A 25,204-nucleotide genomic window follows, 5' to 3' on the forward strand; every position below is an offset into this window, starting at 1 on the left:
CTGATGTGCTTTTTTTGCTGTGATCTATGACCCATGTATATCTTCAGAGCCCCTTGTATCTATGAGCAGGAACATGACAACCATGAGGACGAGGAACTCAACTCAACTCTGCCTCATCTCATTGTGGAATTAGTACACCAGTACTTATGGCCCAAACCACACTTGGTTCATATCTAATTAATCCCACTTCTTTCTTTTTTTTTTTTTTTAACATATTTTTATTATTTTTTTTTTCCAACGTTTATTTATTTTGGGGACAGAGAGAGACAGAGCATGAACGGGGGAGGGGCAGAGAGAGAGGGAGACACAGAATCGGAAACAGGCTCCAGGCTCCGAGCCATCAGCTCAGAGCCTGACGCGGGGCTCAAACTTCATGGACCGCGAGATCGTGACCTGGCTGAAGTTGGACGCTCAACCGACTGCGCCACCCAGGTGCCCCAATCCCACTTATTTCTAAGACAAGATTGGGGGATATGAATCTCTGAATCAAAGCAGTAGTTAATTCATATTTTAGGCCTAGGTCCTATGACACCAAATTCCTTTTGCTTATTTCATCAGCAAGGCCAAATGCTGCACATGCAGGACATTGTAGCCCCTGTGACTCCTCACTTCTAGAAATGCTTCTGAAAATGTGAGTCCTAGAATGTGGTACGTACATTAGAGGCCCATAAACATTTGCAGAGTTTTGAGTTCCACACAACTTCAAATGAGACCCTGACTCCCACACAACTTCAAACGAGACCCTGACACAGATAATCTTTTGACAGATTTCTGAGGTCCTGATTTTCCTAATATCTACCCAGATGCTGTAATGATGCTTGCAGATCCCAATCTAAACAACAGTAGTGCTGAACATTGTCATGAAATGAAATTTTCCAAACTATGGAAACCCTACCGTTCTTTACTCTAAATCTAGGAAATTCTGTAGCTCATTCTCACTCGTTTCCTGTTTTGGCTTTCATGAAATTGTAACTAAGGACTTTCTGTTAAGTTTTCTTTTCTATGCCCGTGTTGTGCTTTCTTTTTTACACAAAATACATCTGACTCTATCACCAGTAAGCTAAGCCTCTGAAGTTTTAGTTATATTTATCCTACTCTTACCTTATCCTAGCAACGTTGTGGCGATATACAGATTTCCAAATTTGCCGGTAAAATAATAAACCTTAATCTTTTGAAAGTTAAAAACTTTGTGAGAATCTGACAAAAGCCAAAGACCCTAGTTTTGGGAAAAGGCACACCCACACGTGCGTGCGTGCATACACGCACACTTTTTTATTTATTATAGTCACGTGATAGATTAGTTCAGAGCTTAGGGTTCAGAGATTTAAATATCAAGCTCTGTCTCTTTCCAACCTATAGTATCAGCATTTGCTAAGTCAGAGCATTAAACTTGTAAAAATCTATTTTGGCCCATGAGTTCGTTATATTTCTTATAAACAAAATCGTTTCACGTTTTGCCTCCAGTAAGTATATGTTTTAGACTAAAAAATGAAATCCCGATAAATAAATCAGAACTAATCCTGGAGTAAGGTAGAGGAAAAAGGTATTTTTACCCATCAGCTGGTTGTGAATGTTCTACTAAATAATTTCCTTATGATTTTTCTATAATTCCAGTATAATTTCTTCTATATAATTGTAGCCAAAATTTTAGAAACGCCTATCAATCTAGTTCCTAGATGCCGATTATCTCTAATGAGGGATGGAATTATTGGATGCTTAATTGAATGCAATCCCTGAACATCATGAAGGCTGTGATATTTCCTTGTCTAGGAAGTTAGCAATATACCACCTTCTACATGACCTGTTATTATGTTTTTAAAATATGTTTATGCCACAGAGTTTTCTTCATTTTGCTGCTGGACTTCCCTTGGGTTCTTGTGTACATATGTACATAGATATAGCCATAAAACTCAGTATCCTAACGTTTGGACAAATGTAAATTTTTGGTCATTCTGTTGTCAAATATAGTTTAGGTCACAATAAATAAGAGCTCTGACAACAAGCTCGCTAAAACAAAAATACTCCCAAGTCCCAGCTCAATGGCTGAGTTAAGGTGACTTGATTATGAAAATTTTCAGTCTTTACATTATAAGAAGGAACTTAAAGTCTTGTCTAATCATGGAAGGAATTTTCTTTCTTCACCACCACCAAAAAAGGGAAATGAGTCAAGATACTGCCTCAATTGCAGCAGGCCATTATATATATATGTGTCAAGGGGATAAAGTGTTTCTTTCTTTTCAAAAAAAAAATCTGTGTGTGTCTTTATGATTATTATCAAGTGATGCATTGGAGTCAGTACACAGGGCTCTGTTTCCAAGTAGGACACTGTCTACAGAGTTTGGAAATAAGCTTAGGAAACAAATACCCTATGTTTGATACCATATGTAGAAGTACCATCCCTATGAGGTGACATGTAAACCTGCCCCTAGAAAAAGTGGGTAGTCTTCTCATCCAATCTAATCTTTAAAACCAGGATATAACTTAATTACTCACTTCTTTGGTAACATGTCAGGCAGGAAGAGATGATACATGGGACTTGAAGAGGAAGAATCGATCAATTTTTTTCTCCATCCTGGCTACTGGAAATTTCAAGCTCAAGTCCACTTTTGTCAAGGATGCAGGATTTCACAGACTATATTTCCCATGAAACCCTCAAGTTATTTCTGTCCCCTCTTTTTTTTTTCCTCCTCGAATCTGATATTTCTAATTTTTTTCTTATTTTCTTATTTATTGTCCCATTTAAAATCTTAAAAATCTTATCATAGTTTAAATGTGTGTATTATTACAAACAACTCAGTACTTCGTATTAAAACTATAGTCATCTGTGCTTATCCAGTTGTGTAAAGGAGGGGGGTTCTGTAAAGAGAAGACGTGAGTATTTCTGCAAGGTGACTCTAAGCACTTGACATTATTTACATCCCTCGAGGACCTGAGCTCTCCAGACTCTCAAAACTTGATCATGCAACTACCTACCTGGCGTCTACATTCCTAAGCAGCCTTTGGGTATTAATTCACATTGCTCCCTAGGGTAGATTATGCTGACCAGTAGACTAGAGTGTTCTGGTATGCTTGGCCTAACTTTCTTTGTAAATTTTCAGGTTTAGCATGCCAGTCCATTTACTCCTGTCTTCTGAGTTTGATTTGTGTGAGTCAGTTCTCTGAAACCTTACTAGTTTAATGATCTGGTAGAATTTTGTTGCTGATCATGTGCTGGTGATGAATGGCCCCTGAAGCCTTTGTTCTGGACCCAAAGCCCTGCCCTCTGTGGGCTCCCAGAGCAGCCAGAAAACCACTCTTTGGCTCCATTTCTCTTGAAGGAAGAAAAAAATACTGTATTACACCTTTACATTCACTACTGATACATTTTGGAATGCCATTAAACACAAATGTTTCCCAGCACAAAACCTACTCCTAAGCCACTGGTGGAAAACGGTGGTGGGAAAATGGTGGGATCTACCCCAGACACCAAAATGACAAAGCAACATTGATTAGGTCTGAAACTGACCAAAGTCATCCATTCTCTGACTTTTTGCTTCCTTTCCAAAAACCCTACTTCTATTGGGATCTTGTTGAATAATCAGTCAAATGCCTCTGAGTGGTAGGCTTATTCATTCCTTCAACCAAAAAGCATTAACTGAGCATCTCTACCATGCGTTGAGTGCCATGGTGGGTATAACATCCTGCCATACAGAACAGAAAAGTTGGCTGAGGAATTCAGATATTTTTAAATGCATAAATAAATGTGTTCTTATGCATTGCAAGAAGATACATGAGAAAAAATGAATTGGATGTTAAAATAGAAAATAAGCCTGGGAGAGGGGGTTCTGGTGTTAGATTGTAGAGCCTTCTCCCGCCCAGAGACATCTTTTCATGGGACATCTAATATATGTGCCTGTCTGATTGGGACAGTCCCAGTTAATGCCAGTTGTTCTAGCATAATTATTAATAGAGCCTCCTTTTCCACTAAAAGTATCCTGGTTAAGGTAATAAATTATATGGTCACACTAGTTTTGAAACAAAGTGGGAACTTAGCAAACCACTCGGTCCTATAAGCCTTAATGACTTGTAAGTACTTTGGAAAACATCCTGAGGTGAAGATAAGCATTAGTAGTGTAATGGGCTGAGATTAACTTCATTCCTGGCTTGATTGCAGGGCAAAAATCACAGCTTCACATGTAATGTATTTAAGGGCATGAAATCAATGTTGAGGGAAGAGAAATGAAGAAAGTACTCTTTGGGAAACAAAACCGGAAGCCTTTTCAACATTGTGAAGACAGAATAAGAAGAAGAGCAAAGCCCGAGGCCTTTAGCCTAATGGTAACCAAGAAACTTTTTCATATGAAAGCAGAGAGCAGAATGTAGTCATAAAACATGTAAGTGGAGGGAACCTTGGAAGTCAGTTTGCACAGATGCCCCCTCGTAGGCAAAACGATGCCACAGGACAGAAGTGTGAATGGTGTGCTTGAAGGCTGAGAATCACTGGATTGTATCGTGCATAATACAAAGAACACAGGCACGGGCCTCCTGTGTTAGGGTCACTGTTCGTTAATCACATGGCTCATTCTCTCTGCACCTCGGTTTCTTCAAATGGAATCCTAGGATCAAAATTCCCTCCCCACCATGTCCCCGGTTTGTTGTGAAGATTAAATGAAATCATACAAGTTCTCAAGGGCTTTGTAGATTTAGTTGTTGGTAGGAAGACATCCACTAGCCTAGCCCACGTTCTAAGCAAAAAGGCCTAATGTTACCATGAAGATGTGGCAAAAAGTCTCCATACCCTTTCGAATTGAGTAAAGGGGATCTTGATTTGGGTTTCACGGCTTTCCTATTCCTCCCTTCTCAGATCCCTCAAAATCACCGCGTCAAATACAAATAAAAGATGATAATTAGGCAACTGCCAAAAATTAGGGCTTTACATACACTCTGGTTTGGGCTGAGCAGGCCATATCTATAAAAGATACTATGTGCCATGGTTACCCAAATGTCTTCCCTTTCAAGGCTGGATTACTACAAACCTACACAGGTTCAGCAAGAGTTGCCCGGGAACAACTAAATACATTGTAAACAAGGAATGTGAGGTGGAGAGTGAAATAGGAGCTTTCCAAATGAGCGTGGTAATACAGATTGGAGTCTAGAGTGAGCCTGCAAATGGCAGCACTGACCTGTCAAGAATCGGAGACTTGGAAAGCCCTATGGGATAGGCTAGTTGTTTGTTTTCACGCTGAACAAAATATTCTTGAATAAATACAAGAGATCTTTTAAAACCTTTATAAAGAGTTAAGTGAATCGGGTGAACATACTGAATGAGTTGAGGTACAAGGCCACAGGGACAAAAATACTCAGGGGCCAATACAACAGAAGTTTATCTTTTAGTCCTGGAAAAATCCAAGCAGGGGCTCCTGGTTGTAGGAGTTCCACACAGTGGCTCAGGGACCCCCTTCTGTGGCCCTGAGTACCCCTACAGCCTCGCCATCAGTTGTACCCCACCCAGCCAGCCAGCCAGCCAGCATAAAGGGGGAAAGACTAGAAGACACACGGAAGCGACATGGAGTGTCCTCTGATTTGCCTGGCACTCAAGCTCATGGCCATGTCCACCTTCAAAAGAGTCTGGTAAAGGAGTTCTAGTTGGGAAGAAAAGAAGAACCTGAATTTTTATAAACAGCTAGCCTTGTCTGCAAGCGATCAGATTTTTAGTGATGTAAATTCTGTACTGGGGCCAACAGTAGATTGGAAGCAAGACAAAGAAGGGAAATAGACTATGAAATGACCCACTGTCATTTCGCTGCCATGGCAGCTTTCCATGAGGCATTGTACCTAGCACAGGCCCCAGTTTTTTACAGAGCTGAAAAAGCTTGAGCTAGCGACAGAGTATTTGTTACTCCACTGGCAAATCCTTTGTCTAATACTTTGCTAGTAACAAAAAGGATCCGTTTAAGGTATTTTGGTTTTGTGATAGCATTAGAGAAAAGTCTTTGGCCAGATCCATTCCCCGTGACCTCTACAGAACCCTGGAATCCATAGGCTTTCTAGAACTTTTCATTTGAAAAGTTTATACGCCTTGGCAATGATTTGCAAGGAGCACAATTTTCAACCACAGAGAGTTTTAGGAACTCTAGACATTGAGACCCTTGGGCCCAAAACCAATTTAAGTTCCCTCCTACTTTTCTCATCATTCTGGAAGGTGATCCCTGACTTAGCCACAGACTGCTTTGGAAGTGGAGAGACCAGTGGGAAAGAAGAAAGTAAGGCTTGGCTGCAGGGCCCGGAGTTTAAGTGAAAGGCAATACCTCAGGAAATTGCGAAACCACCCATCATTAAGTAGATGGTGTGAAGATGGAGAATATTATCTAAAAATACAAGACGCTGGAAGAAAAAGTGACTTTTCAGCTACCATTTGTGTCTTTGATTGTCTGTCTGCCTATATTTCTCTTTCTCAAATGAAGGAGAAATAGAATTCCTACACTTAATCTTTCCTTAACTGAGAATTAATAGGATGATGTACCACAGACTTTAAATAGAACAAGAAAGAAAGGCTAAGGGGGTTTTAGGATAGAACATGGCAGGAGATGAGGCCAAGTCCAATGGGCTGGCCCCTTGTGTTGGAATCATGGAGGTGACAGTTTTAACTCTTCTCCTATTGGGGGAACCAGACTCAGAAATACACCTCAGGGGCGCCTGGCTGGCTCACTTGGTAAAGTATGAGACTCTTGATCTCAGGGTTGTGTGAGCCCCATGTTGGGTGTAGAGATTACTTAAACATAAAATCTTGAAGAAAGAAAAAAGAAAAATGAAAAAAAGAAATAGACCTCAAGTATCAGAATAATTTCTAATGAAGCTGGGTCGGGAAACAGAGCTTGGATCTATAGCCACAGTAAGTTTGCTCAAAATTACACACTCCTATTCAGACCAACTTGCCCATCCACTTGCAAGGTTACTCATCTAAGAGGGAGCCCCCAGAGCTGTCTGGAAGGATCTGGGAGAGGGGAGAGGGAAGGGATGTGGATACGTGGAGGGAAGGGCAGACACACGAGAGGTTGAGACTTTGGAAAACAATAGATGACCTGAGATGCTTGTAATCACCTGTGGAACAGAGTTCAGAGGCAGAATGGATTTGGTCCTGACTTTGACAAAAATTAGGCCTTGCACACAGACAGGCCCAAGAGGGTCCAGCTGAGGGCAGGCCGGAGCCGCATCAACCATGGCTGGTTTTGCACCCGCATTGAGGAGGGCGAGAATCAACAGCAGAAAGCCATTGACCAGGAGCATGGGATTGTCACTGGGGGCTGTGGGATTGGCAGCAGCCTCCAGCTGGGCTAGGTTGCCTTTCTCCATGGTTAGCAGTGTTAAGGAAGAATTATTCCTGACCCTTGTTGAAGAACAGTGAGGCAGACTATTTAAAGAAACTATCGGGATAGATGTAGGGATCACTACAACGTGGTCTCGCAGTAGGGCAGAGAGTTTGGGCTCAACTCCAAATACAGCAAGGAAAAGAGAGAATTTATAGTCGAGGAACAGGATGGGGCTCAGTGGATGGGAAATTATTAAGAAAACATCAGAAGTAAGAAGTGCTTCTGACCAAACAGGATTCTTGCTGAAGGTAGGCCAGATGATCACACATCAGCAGGGCTTATGTCGGGGAATGAGGAACCTCATCAAATGACCAAGGAGATCAGAGATGGAGGGCATGAGATTGTGCCTAACTCGGCTTAGCAGGAGTCTTGCTAAAATTGGACAATCCGGAGGTGAACACAGAAGTCCAAAAGTTGAGGCTTAGTTGAAAAGAGCTCAGGGGAATCTGATGATAGTCTGGTCCAGGAGAGAATCTTTGTCAGTAGACACAATTCCAACAGTTTCAGAATAGGGGGCGCTAACAGAAACCCCCAGCCCCTCCAGCCGAGCAGATGGTCTACAGCTATCTTCCGGTGTGAATTTGCCTCCAAAATCATTTTCAAAATATTTGAGGCCCTCAATGTCTATAAAACATTATTAGGTTGAACCATATAAAACTGCCAGTTTTGAAGTGAACAGTCTGCAAAATCAATTTCAGTGATTTCATATGACTCAACTTACTGCCAAAGCAGGCACTTGACATGGTCACTGTTGTACAGGACACATCAGGGTTGAGGAACCCCTAGGGTCCTCCTAAAGCTCTTAGGGTTCAGGCTGTCCTCAGAGGACCCAAGAATAACCCTGATGATCATGGGCACTGAATTCCTCCAGATAATAGAACACGCTCCTGATGTGATGAATTCAGTACCTAATCGGACCTTTAAACCTTGAAATTAGAATCCAAATTCCACCTGCCCCACTGTTAATGAATGACCTCACCACCTACATCTCAGAGTAAGGAGGGTATGGGTTAAGAAGGTCTGCAGTCTCTCACCCAGACACTATGGATTTGTCTACAGCTGAATTCACACAGATTATCTGGATGTCTTTGACTCTACTGCTAAAGAATCAACTTGGAAACATTCATTCTGATTGCATTCTATTGAGCCACAATACAAATGGATGGCAGTTTGCAACGACTGTATATAATTAAGTTCTCTTACGGGAGCCTGCTACCACCTACCCACCCTGCATACTGCTGCCGGGTGATCTTACTGAAATATAAATCAGAACGTGTCCTTTCTGTGATTTAAAGAACCAAGCCTGAACCTTGGTTGGGTTCAGGAGTCCCACCGCTCCCTTCTTCTCCAGGGTTACCCACCTGCAGCCTTTCCTTTGCCATGCTCCATTACTTTGCTTCCTGGAATGTGTCGTGCATTTCATGCTTCTGTGTTTTCCACATGCTAATTCTTCAGCCTGTGAGTTTTCTTCCTGTTGAGACTTTGCTCGGCTTGAGTTTTCTCTCTTCTCGACAATACTTGAATAAGATGCCCCTTCGCAGTGGTCCCGTATCCTCTTATGCATACCTCCTTCTTTGCTTTCGTGTTTTTAATGTTCATTTATTTATTTTGAGAGAGAGCGAGCTAGCAGGGGAGGGTCAGAAAGAGAGGGAGACAAAGAATCCCAAGCAGGCTCCCCGGTGTCAGTGCAGAGCAGGACACAGTGCTTAAACTCATGAACCATGAGATCATGACCTGAGCCAAAACCAAGAGTCCCAACGCTTAACTGACTGAGCCACCCAGGCACTCTCTTTCTTTGTTTTTATCTCACACTGTATTTAGTCTTAGTTTACTAACTTATTTAATTGATAGGGCATTATAGGAGGTGGACACAATGCAGTTTGTGAAGGAACTACGTGAAATCACTTGTGCTCACAACATGAATGGAGAATAATGGTCTACACGTTTCCAATTTTTTTTTGCATGGTTCTACTTCGTAATGCTAAGATAGTTTACAATGTAAATTAATCTTTGCTAATTATTTTTGTGCACTGAAGCAGTCCTTCCGACTTTGATCAGAGCTAACAATGACTGGGTACCTATTCTGAGCCAGGCACCGTGCTAAGTGCTACCTATCTCTGGCTAAGTCCTTGAGGCTCCCCTCAGAGTTCTCATTTTAAAAAGGAGAGAACGGAGTAGAGGTTCCCTTCCATTTACTGGATTGATAAATATGGGTTTTACACGTTCTTTCGATTTGGGTTTTCACCTGAATTCCAACTGAAGCACTATAATCTAATACTTGAAACCCATGGCATCTTGGGACAAAAATGTAAATATTTCCATCTTCTAGTAATTCAGCCTCTCTCTCTCTCTTTCTCTTACCCCATCTACAATTTCTGCTTACTTCAATAAGCACCTGGTGACATTTCTCCTAATTTGCCTATGGTTTGGATCTTCCTTTTTTCTTCATCGAAGAGCTTAGAATCACTGCACAGCAATTGGTTCTCCAGTGCTAGCCGGATCGCTCAAAAGGTATATCCCTGCCTGGTGGATTTTCGATTGAAATAAAATAAGATGACAAGAAAGTACAGGGAAGATGAATGGCTTGAGCTGATGGGCAGCATTTGGAATTGGGTTTTGTTTTCTTCGAGAACTGCCCTGTCATTTTTCTTCGTCTTCTCCTGTCTCTGCTGCGTCTGTCTAGGGGATGTCTTTTAAAGTGAAAAATTGAGTAATAGCTTCATAAGAAGTCCTGAGAAAATGCCTCCTGGATCCCAACTTAGCCTCAATTCACATGACCCGCTCCATGGAGTAATGTGCTTTTTTTCTCTTTTATTCAATTAGGCCTCAATTATGACCCAGGAAATCAGCCTCTGGCCTAAATGGGAACAGCAAGCAGGTAAGAAACAGACAAGGCACACCATGCTTTTGCCTTGGACATCTCTCTGGATCTTTTGTCTCCTCTGGAAAGAGTTGTGATGTGGTAGTAAGTTCTAAGTTTTCGGAATGGTCTCCAAAGCTGTAAAGAGAAGCCTCCAGAGTCATTTTGCTAGGACTCAAAATAGGACACAGGTGAGGTTAGAGCAGGTGTATGCACGGGCATGCGCACACACACAGGGAGCTAAAGGAAACCATAGAAAAGATGAAAGCTTGACCTTAAAGCTGAACTGCTGCTTTGAACCTCACTGTTGGCCTACAAAAATCCCTAAGGTCAACTGGGTCCTCCTCCAACCTGTTTTCATCAGGCTCATTTATAGCTGGGTTTCACTGCCCTTGTGGCAGAAACATGCTATTAAATGGGCACAACATTTCTGAGAACAGCCGTTACTTAAAATTCCACCTGCGAACTGCTCTCCCTTTGATGAAATGGAAGATCTGATGTGAAGTTGCTCAAGAAAAGCATGAAGATTGGTTACAGCTGCCCATGTGCTTTGCTGTTCATAGTCCAATGCTAACCAAGAGTCAGCGTATCCTTATAGAGGATACAGAAAACTATAGCACTGAAAAACTATTAACGTTGATGCTAAATCAAAATTCCAAATGAATAATGTATTTGATTAATTTAGAGTTTCCTATAAGAATTTATTCAAATAATACCCTTTGATCTTTGGAGGAGTGAAGTACACATCCGTGAAATATTTGAAATACTGATAGACTCAGTCACTTAAGTGCCCAACTCTTGGTTTCAGCTCAGGTCATGATCTCATGGATCATGGGTTCAAGCCCCACATCGGGCTCTTTGCTGATGGTGCAGAATCTGCTTGGGATTCTCTCTCCATCTCTCTCTCTGCCTTCCTCCGCTTGCTGTTTCTCATGCACTCTCAAAAATAAATACACTTGGGGCGCCTGGGTGGCGCAGTCGGTTAAGTGTCCGACTTCAGCCAGGCCACGATCTCGCAGTCTGTGAGTTCGAGCCCCACGTCAGGCTCTGGGCTGATGGCTCAGGGCCTGGAGCCTGTTTCCGATTCTGTGTCTCCCTCTCTCTCTGCCCCTCCCCCGTTCATGCTCTGTCTCTCTCTGTCCCAAAAATAAATAAACGTTGAAAAAAAAAAAAAATAAATAAATAAATAAATACACTTAAAAAAATCGAAGTTCCAATAGAGAATAAATATTAAAAAATTGAAATCTGAGGCATTAAAGTGTCCAATTAAAAAAAGTGTTTAATAATGTCTCTCTTGGTTACACAACAGCTCAGTTGCAAGTTTAATAAAAAGGATTGTCCAGGGGCATCTGGTGGCTCATTCAGTTAAGCATCTAAGTCTCAATCTTGGCTCAGGTCATGATCTCACAGTTGCTGGGTTCAAGCCCCATGTGAGGCTCTGCACTGACAGCATGGAGCCTGCTTGGGATTCTTCTCTCCCTCTCTGTCTGCTCCTCCCCTGCTTGCTCACTCTCAAAAAAAAAAAAATGTATAAATAAGCTTTAAAAAAAAAGACAAGGGATTATCTGCTTATCAATCAAAACCTGGCAACTTACTATGCTCGGGTGTTACTGTAGCTGGGGGGGGGGGGGTTACTGTAGCTCTGGAGAATGGCCATTTCTCATTCAACATTTACTGAAAACCTACTCTGTGCCTCGTCGTGGGTGCTCAAGATACAGAGATGAGTAAGACATTGTTGCTGCCTTCAAAACGTTACAACCTACCAGAGCAAGGCATGTAAATAACAATAATGTGATCAAGTTCTAAGAAGCATTTATGCTACAGGAATGCTCTCAAAAAGGAGGATCTAGGGGAGCCTGTGGTGCTTAGTCAGTTAAGCATCCGACTCTTGATTTCCGTCCAGGTAGTGATCCCACAATGGTGAGACTGACCCCCCCAGTCGGGCTCCTTTCTGAGCATGGAGCCTGTTGGGGATGCACTCTCTCCCTGTCTGCCCTCATCCTCTTGTGCTCACTCGCGCTCTCTCTCTCTCTATCTCTCTCTCTGTCAAAATAAATAAACAAACATTAATCAAACAAAAGGTGGCTCAGTCGGTTAAGCGTCAGTCAGGTAACGATCTCACGGTTTGTGAGTTTGAGCCCCGTGTCGGGCTCTGCGCTGACAGCTCAGAGCCTGAAGCCTGCTTGGGATTCTGGTTCTCCCTCTTTCTCTGCCTCTCCACCAATCAATCTCTCTCTCTCTCTCTCTCTCTCTCTCTCTCTCTCTCTCTCTCTCTCAAAAATAAACGTTTTTTTTTTTTAAAGGATCTATTCCTCTTGGAGAGACTGCAATTTCATAGAGGATTTTGCTAAAGGATTTTCTAGACAGAGTGAGTAGAACAGTAAAGGAAAGGAAGCATGACCTAAGCATGTCACATTCACAGACCTATGGGAAATTTAATATGGTTGGAGTTTAATTTTGTGAGGGTAAGCAGGCAGATGCTGCTGGAGTGGTAGACCGGGGCTAGATGATGCGTGTTTATGTGTTTGGACGTCTTTTCCATGGGTTGATGAGAAGTCATCGAATATTTTTGATCAGGAAAAAGTATCCATTCCTGGGTAAGGGCCATTACATGAATTAATTCACCTGATTCTCAAAACAACTCTATGGGATAAGTATTGTCCCTATTTTGAGGTAAGGAACCAGGTTTAATGTTTATTGGCCAACAAGTGGCAGAGTATGGAGTCAAACCCGTCTGCATGCATCAATAAATTGACAAGCTAAGTAGAGATTCACGTCTACTATAGATAAAGCGAATGGCAAGTCATCAAGCTCCATGCTATGTGAAGTTGATTATGGCGGCAAGAGGAATTGGAGGAGGTAGGAATCTTTATGGGTTGGAGCAGCCAGAGACCTCTGCTCAGCAGTTGTGGGCTTTGAAGTTGGAAAGTGAGGACAGCTTGAGAAAATTAACTCCAAGACAGCTAAGCCCCTGCATCAAACCATGCTGCCCTACCCAGTCTAATTTGTGTGTGTGCTGTTCTCTTCACTCACTGTTACGTTCTTATCTCACACACCACACCCTCTCCTCATCAAAGCGTTTGCTTGCTCTCTTCTCAAATTTTCTTTCTTTCACCACTTCTCTAAAGAGGGGAGAAGAGAGGAGGAGGGAGGGTAGAGGAGAGAGAGCAGCGTCTCCTCGTCTTCTTCTTTGTATCCTATTGTATGGTCCTGGGAGGTAGGAATCTTGTCTACACCACAGAGGAACTCTGAGCTGGATCCTCCTGGTTTTTTGATACGTTAAAGGGGAAACCAAAAAAATCTGTAAAATACCATCCCAAGCTAGTTGATAGGGTTATTCTTTCCGCTATAAAATTCTGTGCATGTCAGGAGATGCAGAATATGTTGTTTCCACTGGCTTTGTTTTTGTAACCAAATCTTAATCTTCCTCAGGCAGATGGTTGCCTCAGGTGGATCAGGCAAAATTAATGTGCACACAGACAAAGCAAAGAAAGCATAAAACTATAAAAGTTTGTCCCCGGGATATATCGTGGGTGGTGGCTTTAAGAAATATTTTAGGATCATGGAAAAATGCTGAGACTCCACAATGCTGTAAATTTACTTAAAAATGTCATTTTTATCCAAACTCTGGTTACCCCTTACCATGGGATAGAGCTGCAGATTTAAGAATATTTGCAAACATGTCTTCCCATTAGGATGAAAACATCTCCACAGTCACTATATACTCAGTCACACTTTCTTACAGTACAAGGTACCGCCCCTTCACCTCAGCCCACATTTTATGTATAGCTCTACTCCACAGATAAATCCATATTCTTACAAAGACATATATGGACATTCACATATACACACACTTACAAAAGGATATATACATATATATGTGTGTGTGTGTGTGTGTGTGTGTGTGTGTGTGTATGCATCTATATAAGAATATACATATAGGGGCACCTGGGTGGCTCAGCAGCTTAAACATCTGACTCTTGGTCTCAGTTCAGGTTATGATCTCATGGTTCGTGGTTTCCAGCCCTGTGCTGGGCTCGGTTCTGCAGCATGGAGCCTGCTTGGGATTCTCTCCTCTCCTTCTCTCTCTATTCCTCCTCCACTTGTGCTCTCTTTCTCTCAAAATAAATAAATTTTTTAAAAAGGATATATGTATATATATACGCACATACATAAGAATATATACGCGCACCTATATATGTACATATATATATATATACACACACACACACCTATATAAGGACATACATATATACGCATGCACACATATAAGAATATATATGTACACACATACACCACACACATACATAAGGATATATACACATGTACATATATAAGGATACATATGCACACCTGTATAAATATATATACGAGCACCTATATAAGGATATGTAAATACACATCTATGTAAGAATGTTATATACGCACACCTATATAAAGATGGGTCTATAATAACACCATTTAAGTCTCCATGTAGGTCTATGTCCATATCCCTCAAGAAACATTTGTTGTTTACTTTTTTAAGTTTATTTATTTTGAGGGAGAGAGTGAGCAGGGGAGGGGCAGAGAGAGAGGGAGAGAGAGGTTCAGTGCTGTCAGCACAGCACCCAATGCAGGGCTCAAACTCACAAACCGTGAGATCATGACCTGAGCCAAAATCAACAATCAGACACTTAACCTACTGAGCCACCCAGGCACCCCAAGATATATCTTGCTCATTGTCTTTATTTGATATTAAGATAAATGAATTATGAGTCATTCTAATGTGGTTAGTGTTTTTGAGCTTTAAATTATAGCTTTTTTGTCTCATCGATGGATTGCATGATTTTCGCTCATGAGCTGTTAATTAAAATTTCTGGCCGGTCTATTTATAAGCTTTTCTACTTAAATGGTCCTTTTTCCACATCTGTACCTGTTCACTTTATTTAAGGACAAGAGCCTTTGCGTTAATTTCCTGTTCTGTTGCCAAAGTTAACCTCCCGGGGTTTTTAAAAATGTGAGTCTTTACACTGTGACAGCACAAAGGCAGAGGGTAAAGAAGAGAGAATGGTTCTGCTTCTCCTCGCCCACTGTTACACCTACCCACACCAAAGCCAGACTCGGGTTTTATGTTGGCCCGTGGGGATTTTGCATGTGCCTGTGTGTGCAAGGTGGTGCAAAAAAGTACAGAGTTGGAGAGGGCACGCTGACCTGAGGAGAAGGGGGGGAAATGTGCCCCCAACAAAATGTGCAGTTGTTAGGAGACACGCCATAACTTTTGCCCCCATGGCTGGTTGTGGCAGAGCCTGTAGGTGAGTAGCGCCCAGCACTGTGAAGCATTAGGTTTTTAGAAGTGAAGTTAAACTGATAAATTAGACCTCATTTATTGAACAGCAGTTAGAGCCGATTGCCTAGGGAGTCGTTTGACACCTTTGAAGACCCTGCTAACTTAATTGGTGATAGTTTGGGGGCTGCAGGAAACATTTAAGCCAGGAGCAGCAGGACACCGTGCCGCATGAAAATGGAGAAGACAAGCATTCTCTCTGACAAGGGGAGTCATATATAGATTTTTGTGTCCATTGTTTTCGCTTATTTGTGTGTGTGCTTTACTCAGTCAATCAAATATAATTGACACCACTGGGTTCTGTTGTTTTGTAGATGACAGGAACTAATGCAAGGGGAAAAAGCTGGAAGTAAACTTCCCCCTGAAACGCTGTGAAAAGGTTTTTCCACCCAGCCGTGACATTTTTTGCTCAATTGTATTAATTGATGTAGTGACAAGGCACTTGGAAAGATGATGGATACTGATCACTGCACCCTTTTTAAGGTTGGGTTATATCTTGCTATTAGCATAAGCACTTGTTTGTGCAAGGAATGAACAGTAGCCAGACAGAACAAAAGAAAAAATAAGACAGCAGCTTACCTGCGAGACGCACCTGACAGAGGCAGAGCATTGACTTGGGTGCCAAGGCCGCGCTGGCGATGAGGGCTTCGTCAGAGCCAAGATCCCACTTTAGAGCTCAACATTCTCCAACCCTAGTCCTGTGGCCCTTGAGGAGGTCCTGCCCCAGTTTTTTAATCACTTGCCCAGAGCAGCAAATGACTGTAAGAGTTTTTCTTAAAGTCTCAAGTGTTTAAGTGCCAGGACAGAAGAGGGAACCCTACTGGCATTGAGGCACCCTGGGACTAGTCCTGCCAAATTATTCAGGCAAGGGGAGCTGTAGGTTTCGGGATGCTCATTTGTCAGAGCCCATGACAGTGGCAATGATGCGTTAGAGTAAGCCACATGGCTTAGCGAGACCTTGCCAGGGATGAAATTACTTTGCTCATGGATAGAGTTCTTCAGAGAGGACCTTGAATACTAAAAAAGAGAGATGCAGAGCAAGGAGTTTTGTTTTTTTGTTTTTTTTTTCTTTTTTTCTTTTTCTTCTGTAGAAGTCTCCCTGCAGGTTGCAGGAATAATCCGTGTTCATTTGAGGTATCCGGAGTCACATGCTCTCACCTCAAGTCTTCCTTGGACCCTCCCCGGGGTGTGAATCACCTTGAGTTGTCTGAATTTATCCTCAATTCATAGTGCAAGTGCGTTTCCACCCACACGTGGAAAATTCACTTCATTTTAACATTTAATTCCATTAGTTGATGGGATTCATTCGAGTGCTTTCCGTAATTTCTATTGTTTGGCATATAAATTTTGGATTGCTTCATTCAATATCAGAAAACTTAGAGGGAGGGCTGGAGTAAGAATTAAGGGGAAGTGTCCATCATCCGAAGCTAGATGAATGGTTCAAGTAGGGTGGAAGCCCAGGCGTCACCGTTGTTTCAAAAATATTTCAAGAAAGCATTTTATAAACCTCATCACGGAAGAATTGCCACAATACATTCTGAGCAAAAAGTGAAACTCAGTTTTCTGGAACAAATCCAGATACCTTCCTCTTTTTCAGGCATCAGTAGAGTCATGGAAAGTGTACAGGAGAAATTATCTAGAAGGTCTAGTCATTGTGGGTACTTAATGCTGTTCCTTGCAGAAAATCCATGCAATTTTTCATTCATTCATGCATCCATTTACTCATTCTGTCATTTATTGAGCACCTGCTATGCACGAGTACTGGGGATGTAACAATAAGGAAAAAATATGACATCTCTGCCCTCCTAGATCATTCAGTGTAATATAAGAGACAGGCGTTAATCAGATGACAAAACCCAAGTAAACTTAAAGTAAATTTAAAATGAGGCAAGTGTTCTGAATGAGAGGTAAGTGGTCCTATGAGAGTTTATCATTGGGAAACTTTACCTGAAATGAGGGTTCAGGGAAGTCTTCACTAAGGAAATAATGACTGACCTGAGATGTGAAAAATGAAGTGACTTACACAGGAAGAGTTGAAGGCAGGAAGGAAAAGGAGAACAGTTCAGTCACCAACACATGGGAAGAGGGACTACTTCAGTTCTAGGAACTCAAATAAGCCAGGATTGCTGTCACACAGGGAGTAACAGGCAGTGTGACAGGGACCAAGAGAGCTACGGCCATGATAGACAGGAACTAGACCAAACCGAAGCAAATAGCTTTAAAATAATGGTATCACGTAGATATATTGTCTTCCACCAAACTGCCCTCCTTATTGACCTTTTACTATTTTTGTTTTTGAGGTCTAGTCTAGTGGTAATAGGTTTTCCAAATAGCAGTCGGGAGGCTACCTTTACCAGAGAGTCCTAAAAACACCTGCAGAGCAAGGGCATTGACTGAAAGGAGCCGCGCAGGCTCTCGGTGGCTAGGAGATTCCAGGATAGCAATGCATGTTTCCCTTTGAAGTGAAATGAACCTTTATCTTTGACTTTCTGCCTTCATTTCAATTTGGGAAAAGATTCAGAGTAATTTCACAGTGAAGAATTTGCCAGAGGGGTGCCATTATACTACAGCAAGAAGCAGCCATCTTGGATTGTGTTCTCCATACCACTAATGGGCAAAATCCTTTTTGTTTTTTAAAAAATATAAGGAGTGAGACTTTTCCTGGAATCCTTGCTCCCAAGACTCTTCTAGAGAGGATCTACTGGCAGAGGAACAAGTCTTGGCTGTCACTCATTGCTGGCACCTTGGGTGTGGTGACAGCAATGACAGAAAAATAGAGCAGAGACAGTGGTTGGTCCTCAGAGAGAAGCTGCTTGTTAGCACCAGCAGCCCTTGACCACTGTCGTGTTTAAATTCCTATAAAAAGTGAAATGTAAAGGCATGAAAGTCATCTGTGTCTGGCAATTAAGTCCTGAAAAAGAAAACTGAACATGAATATGATCCCCGTGGTAGAGATTCCTGGTGCAAAGACATGTCTCCCTGGGCAAGCTAACATACTGCACTGGACTTGAACATCTTCCGGTCAAAGAGTATGGAACTGACCATTCACAGGTCTGCTTGATAAGACATTTAAGAAGGAGACTTAATTAGCAGAAAACAAGTTCAACAGAGATCAAACTGACCACACACCTTTGGCAACAAGCCACCTGGTGTCCTGTAGGATCGGTCAAGTTTCATTTGTTTCCCTACACACGCCCTACCTTACATGCCTGTATGGTGTTCAGAAGCCCCCCATTCCAGGGAAGCCTATCTCGTCACTGTCCGCGACCCATACCATGTTCTCCTTCCTATCTCCACACATTTCTATGGGTTTTTCCTCTGCCTGAAATGGCTTACACCCACACATCATCCTGCCTAGCTCGTTAGACCCTGCATGGCCAAGAGGTTCCACCCAAATCCCTTTCTTCTTGGTGTATCCTTTCACTCCCCCACCTACTCTAGTTCTTTTCTCCTTTCTGGTTTGGATGACAACTCAGTGTGTTCATCTGACCTACCCAACAAGACTGTAAACGTAACAGAGTAGTACATTCCAATGATGATTAGTTATCTGTTGCTGCGTCACAAACCACCCCCAAATGTTTGGTGGTTTAAGCAACACCCGTTTACCGACAACCATTGTTTACAAGTCTACAGGTCAAGGGTATGGCTCTGTTGATCTGGGCCAGGCTTGGGTGATCTCTGCTACATTCCTAGCAGTCAGCTGCAGGTTAAGTGGATGGATCCAGTGATCTTGGCTGGGCTGTCCAAATCTCTGTGGCCTTGGATGGGACAGCTGGCTGATTGGACTCTGGCTCAGAGAGCTCTCTGTCTACGGGTTAAGCTGGAGGCCTTGTTCACCTGGTGAAGGTCCTAAGAGAAGGAGGCCTAGGCTTAGCTTGGACATTGTCACTTCATTCTATTGGCCGCATATGTGCACCTAAACACATACAAAATAGACACAAATGATGAATATATATAACAACAGGGCTGTTACGTGGATTCCGTACTTAACTTACATATGGCCAAGGGAAATGCTGTGGGTCCCCTTCTGACACTAACCTTTGTCCATATCATTTGCCTTCCCCTTCTTTGGTTCAGGCCAGTCCACGATGCACTGATTTACGCTGAACCACAATAAAATGGCTACTTCCTTAATATAACTGAGAATTTTAGATTTTCTGGAATTTAAGTTTACACCCTACTATAAGGTTTCCATCAAATTACATATGATTCCTTCTCACTACTACTATCAAAATCTGTGCTAATACCAGAAAAAAGAAAAAAGATCAGAAGCATGGCTCACATTCTGTGCATAGGCCTGCCCTATATGCCTGCATATGCCCCAAACCATCCATTTATCTGGCTTCCTTTTTATTTTTTTTTTTAAACGTTTACTGACTTATTTTTGAGAGAGCACGCAAGTGAAGGAAGACACAAAGAAAGAGAGAGAGAGAGAATCCTGAGCAGGCTCCACTCTGTCCTCACACAGCCTGATGGGGGGCTCGATCTCGCGAACAGTGAGATCACGACCTGAGCCAAAATCTGGAGTTGGACACTTAACCGACCTAGCCACCCAGGTGCCTCTTTACTTTTAACAAAAGTTCCTCTTTACTTTTAACAAAAATAAATATTTGTGTCCTGGGAGCTTCCCAAAAGGCCCTCTTCCCACCAGGAATTGGTTCTTTAACTTGATATGTACTTTGTCCTTCACATTCCCCTTTCCACCACCGCCCCCCTTTGCAGAGCCCTAGCTAAAATCGCCTACTTCTTATTTTGCGAGGATTTTGCTGCATAACTTAATTCCTATATCTGTTCTGGCAGGAACTGTGTTTCATATATCGCTTTCGTCCACGCTGTGAAAGTTAGCACTGTCAAATATGATTATAAATCTAAATCTTTGGTAAAGACACAGGTTGGGAATGTCCTCCAAACACTGGGTTGGACCAACCAGCTTGAAATCATTATTTCATGACAAATTCTGTAAAAGTCACAGCTTGCAAGTCTAGGTTCCTCCCATTTCTTTCAGGTCCACAACTGCAGTGTTAAACAAGACACACATGGTCCCTGTCGGTAAAGAGCTTATTCTAAAGGAGGAAAACACACAAACACACACAAAAACAAACTCTAGGAAGAAAATCAAAGTGGGTGATGTGGCAGACCCTGCCTGGAGGCAGTGTTAGTCCGTGCACCAGGAAAAGGGTTCACTAAGGACATAACATTTCATGTGAAGCCCAAGGAGGAAACCAGTTAAGCAAAGAGCAGGGGAAAGCACATGTCACAAGGAAGAAACCACCTTTGCAAAGGCCCTACTGTAGATACCACATCAGGGTGTCTGGGGAACAGCAAGCGAGGCGGGACTGCATGTATGTAATGGCTCCCGTGGCAGGTCTGGTGATCCTGGAAGTAGATCCAAGACCAAATTAGAAAAGCATGAGAGGTATTAAGGGTGTTGCCCTCGGAATAGGAGAGAAGCAGCAGGTAAAGGCTGATCCACCTTCAGATCATGATGTGGGTCTGACACCTGTGGGAGGAGAGGGACAGGGAAGGAGGATGAAGTAGGAAAAGCTTCAGACCGCCATGCAGAGCGGAGGGCATTTCAGCCAGGTCACAGGGGGTAGAGAAAACATTGCCCATCAGAGGGCTTCCATGTTGGGCAGCAACGGCCCAGCGACAGCGCCCCTGCTGTGTTGAGTCCCTAGCTGAGAGCAGCACGGGGAAAGCATGGCCACAGTGTGACTGCGGTAGCAGCGGGAGCTTCCTTCCCTTCGGGTTGTCTCTAGAAGGGACATCTGAGTGGCACATCTCCTTGACTGACATAATGGCTTCAGATCTTCTTAGTGAACCGACTTAGAATGTCAATCTGCCGGGAAGAGAGAATCTTAAAGTACACGTACTATATTACTTTACTTTATTGTTTCCCACTTGGGGGGTAATTTTGCCCCTGGGGGGGTGGATATTTGGTGATGTCTGGAGATGTTTTGATTCACATCAAGTGGTGGGGGAGGGCTGACATCTGGAGAATAGAGGCCATGTACACTGCTAACTATCTTCCAGTGTACAGGGTAGCCCCCCATGACAAAGAATTCTACGCATGCCTTGTTGTATTGTGCTTTGCTTTATGGTTCTTCACTGATGCTGCATTTTTCACAAACCGGAGGGTCATGGCACCCACGTGTTGAGCAAGATTGTCAGCACCCTTTCTCCAACGACATTTGCTCACTTTGTGTCTCTGTGTCACATTTGGTAATTCTCACAGTATTTCAGACTGTGCTTACCGTCTCATGCTTACTTTGTTGTGGAGATCTGTGGTCAGTGATCTTTGATGTTACTGTTGTAAACATTTGGGAGCACGACGAACCACACCCATGAAAGATGGCAATGGCAAACTTAACCAGTAATTGTTGTATATGTTGTGACTCCACAGACCAGCCACCATTCCTCCATCTCTCTCTCTCTCTCTCTCTCTCTCTCTCTCTCTCTCTCTTTCTGCCTCTCTCCCTCTCTCTCCCTCCCCTCTTTAGCCTCCCTATTCCCTGAGACACAACAATATTGAAATTAGGCCAATGAATAACCCTACAATGGCCTCTAAATGTCCAAGTGAAAGAGTCACATGATTGTCACTTTAAATCAAAAGCTGTAAATGATGAAGCTTAGTGAGAAGGCATGTCAAATGCTGAGACAGGCTGAAAGTTTGGCCTCTTGTATCACATAGCTAGTCAAGTTGTGGATGCAAAGGAAGAGTTCTTTATTTTGTTTAATCCTTATTTATTTTTGAGAGAGAGAGAGAGAGTGCGCGCGCGAGCATGAACAGGGGAGGGGCAGAGAGAAAGGGAGACACAGAATCCAAAGCAGACACCAGGCTCTGAGCTGTCAGCACAGAACCCAACGTGGGGCTTGAACTCATGAGCTGTGAGATCATGATCTGAGCCGAAGTTGGATGCTTAACCAACTGAACCATCCAGCCGCCCCTGCAAAGGAAAAGTTCTTGAAGAGAAATAAAAATGTTATTCCAGTGAACACATGAATGATAAGAAAGTGAAACAGCCTTATTGCTGATAGGGAGAGAGTTTGAGTGGTCTGGATAAAAGATCAAACCAGACACAACATTCCCTTAAACCAAAGCCTAATCCAGAGCAAGACCCTAACTCTCTTCAATTCCATAAAGGCTAGAAGAGGTGAAGGCCCTGCAGAAGAAAGTTTGAAGCTAGAAGAGGTTGTTTCATGAGACTTGAGGAAAGAAGGTATCTCCATAAAATACAAGTACAAGGAGAAGTAGAAAATGCTGATGTAGAAGCTGCAGCAAGTTTTCCAGAAGATTCAGCTAAGATCATTCATGAAGGTGGTTACACTAAACAACAGATCTTCAATTGCAGTTGAAACAGCCTTATACTAGAAGAAGATGCCATCTGGAAGAAGATGTCAGCTGGAGAGGAGAAGTTGTTATCTTGGCTTCAAACCTTCAAAAGACACACTGACTCTTGCTAGGGGCTCATGCAGCTGCTGACTTTAAGTTGCAGCCAGTGCTCATTGACCATTTCTGAAAATCCTATGGCCCTTAATAATTATGCTAAATCGGGGCACCTGGCTGGCTTGGTCTATAGAGCATGTGACTCGATCTCGGGGTTGTAGGTTCGAGCCCCACATGGGGTGTAGAGACTACTTAAAAATAAAATCTTGGGGTGCCTGGGTGGCTCAGTCAGTTGAGCGTCTGACTTCAGTTCAGGTCATGATCTCTCAGTCTGTGAGTTCAAGCCCCGCGTCAGGCTCTGTGCTGACAGCTCAGAGCCTGGAGCCTGCTTCGGATTCTGTGTCTCCCTCGCTCTCTGCCCCTCCCCCGCTCATGCTCTGTCTCTCTCTCTCTCTCTCTCTCTCTCTCTGTCAAAAATAAATAAACATTAAAAAATTTTTTGAATAAATAAAATCTTAACCAAAAAAAAATTATGCTAAATCTATTCTACCTATGCTCTATATATAGAACAACAAAGCCTGGATGACAGCACATCTGTGTATAACATGGTTTACTGAATATTTTAAGCCCACTGTTGAGACCTGCTGCTCGGAAAAAAAAGATTCCTTTCAAAATACGACTGCTCGTTGACAATACACTCGGTCACCCAAGAAGCCTGATAAAGATGTACAATGAGATTCATAGCGTTTTCAGGCCTCCTAACACAACATCCATTCTGCAGCCAAGGAGTCATTTCGACTTTCAAGTCTTATTGTTTAAGAACTACATCTCATAGGGTGTCTGGGTGGCTCAGTCCGTTAAGCATCCAACTCTTGATTTCAGCCTAGGTCATGATCTCACGTTCATGGGTTCAAGCCCTTCATCAGACTCCATGCTGAGCGTAGAGTCTGCTTGGGATTCTCTCTCTGCTCCTCCCCTGTTCACACTCTCTGTCTCAAAATAAATAAATAAAGTTTAAAAAGAGGAATACATTTCATAAGGCTATATCTGCCATAGATAGAAATTCCTCTGATGACTCTGGACAAAGTAAATTGAAAACCTTCTGGAAAGGATTTACCATTCTAGATGTCATTAAAAATATCCGTGATTCATGGGAAGATGTCAAAATATCAACATTCATAGAAGTTTGGAAGAAGTTGACTCCCACCCTCATGGATGACTGTGGGGGGGGTTCAAGACTTCAGTGGAGGAAGTTACTGCAAATGTGGTAAAAACAGCAGGAGAACTAGCATTAGAAGTGGATTCTGGAGATGGGACTGAATTGCTAGAATCTCGTGATAAAACGTGAACAGAGGAGGAGTTGCTTCTTAGGAATGAGCAAAGTCAATGGTGCCTTGAGATGGAATCTACTCCAGGTGAAGGTGCCATGAAGATTATTGAAATGACCACAAAAGATTTAGAATACGACATATGCTTGCTTGATAAAGCAGCAGCAGGGTTTGAGAGGGTTGACTCCAGCTCTAAAAGAAATCCTAGTGTGAGTAAAACGGTATCAAACAGCATCATATGCCACAGAAGAACCATTGCTGAAAGGAAGAGTCAGTCAATGCATCAGACTTCATTGTTCTTCATTTAAGAAATTGCTGGGTCTCCTGGATGGCTCAGTTCATTAAGCATCCAACTCTTGGTTTGGGCTCAGGTCACGGTCTTGCAGTCCGTGGGTTTGAGCCCCGCGTCGGCTCCATGCTGACAGTTGACAGTGTGGAGCCTCCTTGGGATTCTCTTTCTCCCTCTCTCTCTGCCTCTCTCTCACTCTCTCTCTCTCTGTCTCTCTGTCTCTCTCAAATAAACTTACCAAAAAAAAAAAGACAAAGAAATTGACACGGCCACCCCAACCTTCAGCATCCACCACCCTGATGGTCAATAGCCATCTACATCAAGGCAAGACCCTCCACCAGCAAAAAGATTAGTGAAAGTTCAGCTAAAGGTTAAGATTTCTTAGCAATATTTTTCATTAAGGTATGTACTTTTGGGGGGCATAATGCTATTGCACACATAATAGACTACAGGACAGTACAAACGTCCCTTTCATACACACTGAGGAACCAAAACGTTCATTTGACTCACTCTATTGCAATATTGGCTTTATTGCAGTGATCTGGAACGAGCCCCACAATATCTCCCAAGTAGACCTCTATCAGGCTTAAAAAGTCAGTAATGCTCACGTTGGGGAAAACTGCTTTGCAGCAGATTTTTTTAAACACCCCCATGTTTATAAAAGAATG

The sequence above is a fragment of the Prionailurus viverrinus genome, chromosome A1 (assembly GCF_022837055.1).
Source record: "Prionailurus viverrinus isolate Anna chromosome A1, UM_Priviv_1.0, whole genome shotgun sequence".
In the NCBI taxonomy this organism is placed as follows: domain Eukaryota; kingdom Metazoa; phylum Chordata; class Mammalia; order Carnivora; family Felidae; genus Prionailurus; species Prionailurus viverrinus.